Source organism: Neomonachus schauinslandi, chromosome 3 (genome assembly GCF_002201575.2).
Source record: "Neomonachus schauinslandi chromosome 3, ASM220157v2, whole genome shotgun sequence".
In the NCBI taxonomy this organism is placed as follows: domain Eukaryota; kingdom Metazoa; phylum Chordata; class Mammalia; order Carnivora; family Phocidae; genus Neomonachus; species Neomonachus schauinslandi.
In genome coordinates this window covers 91763728-91765349 of record NC_058405.1, presented here as the reverse complement: position 1 = coordinate 91765349, position 1622 = coordinate 91763728, and positions in this window count along the sequence as shown.

Below are 1622 nucleotides of genomic sequence, written 5' to 3'. Positions count from 1 at the left end.
TTTTTTTTTTTTTTTTTTTTTAAGATTTTATTTATTTTTTTGACAGAGAGAGACACAGCGAGAGAGGGAGCACAAGCAGGGGGAGTGGGAGAGGGAGAAGCAGGCTTTCCGCTGAGCAGGGAGCCCGATGCGGGGCTCGATCCCAGGACCCCGGGATCATGACCTGAGCCGAAGGCAGACGCTTAACAACCGAGCCACCCAGGCGCCCCTCCTCAGTGATTTTCTTTTTCTTTTTCTTTTTTTTTTTTTTAAGATTTTAAAAATTTATTTGACAGAGAGAGACACAGCAAGAGAGGGAACACAAGCAGGAGGAGTGAGAGAGGGAGAAGCAGGCCCCCCACCGAGCAGGGAGCCCGATGTGGGGCTCGATCCCAGGACCCTGGGATCATGACCTGAGCCGAAGGCAGACGCTTAATGTCTGAGCCACCCAGGCACCCCCACGCTGGGTTTCCTTGTCGTCTCTCAAGTGTGTCCCTGTTGGGTGGCCTCCACTGCCCCCTGGTCCTGGCTTACACGGCTTCACCCGTGGTCACTGCCTTGGCCTTTGCACTGAGGCCAGGCTGCACTCCCTCAAGCGCAGGCCCGGTCAGGCCACTCTTCCGGTTGGTGATCTTCAAAGATGGACGAGCACCCATGTGTGCGCAGCCCCCCAGCCTGCAGCCCAGGGCTGGACAGAGTCCGTGGCCCCTTCTCCAGCAGCAGGAGGTAGGTGCATGGTCTGTGTCCCGGGCATCACCCACGTGGCATCATTCTCGGAGCCCCTGGCAGGGAAAGTGGGCTAGCTTCAGCGCCCCGCCTCACCATGGTCCGTTGCATGAGCAGGTGCCCTTCCGTGGGGGTGTGGGCGCTGCGCTCCACGGAGCCGGCCTTCAGCCAAAGCGTGCTCCTCCTCGCCCGCCGTATACTTCACCCCAACGCCGCTTCTCTTTTCCCCAGAGGGAACCAGACCCCAAATGCCCCGCCATGGCCTTATCACCGTGTAAGGCGACCATTAGTTAGCTCAAGTTCATTCTCCACCAGAGTCCCTGTCGGGCTCGCCTGCTTGCTCAGTGTGACTTAACGGAAGGGAACCCGAGTGAGTGCAGGGATGTGAGGGGAGAGCGATGGGCACTTTCCAGGGCTAGAGGCCCCGCGCGCCCTTCAATCCTCACGACACTGGCTGTACTGTCACCATTTCAGACGTGGGGCAACTGAGACCCTGAGAGGTGGGACAATTTGCTTGAGTTCACGAAGCTGTCACATGGTGGAGCCGGGCCTGGCCCCCTCTGCCCCACGCCTTCTCTGGAACATTCTGCAGAAAGTGGACAAAATGGAAGAGGTGAGGGAGGGGTGGCCTAACCGCCAAGGTTGGGGAGCTGGGCCTGTCGGGAGGGGCGGGGGGAGCTGCTATCAGTTTAGGGGATTGTGGCTGGAGGGGGGGAGGAACGTCTCGTGGGGGCTTGGAGGGGCTTGGAGGGGGACTGACGTGAGGTGAGGGAGGAGAAGGGGGTGTCTGGAGGCTTCTACTTGGGGGACTGGGTGGATGGTTCCCTCACCAGGACAGGGGAACGGGAGACTTGTCCCGCCTGAGGTGGGTGGTGCGCGGAGGCTGTGGGCTCAGCAGATTTGCTGGAGGTGCGGGG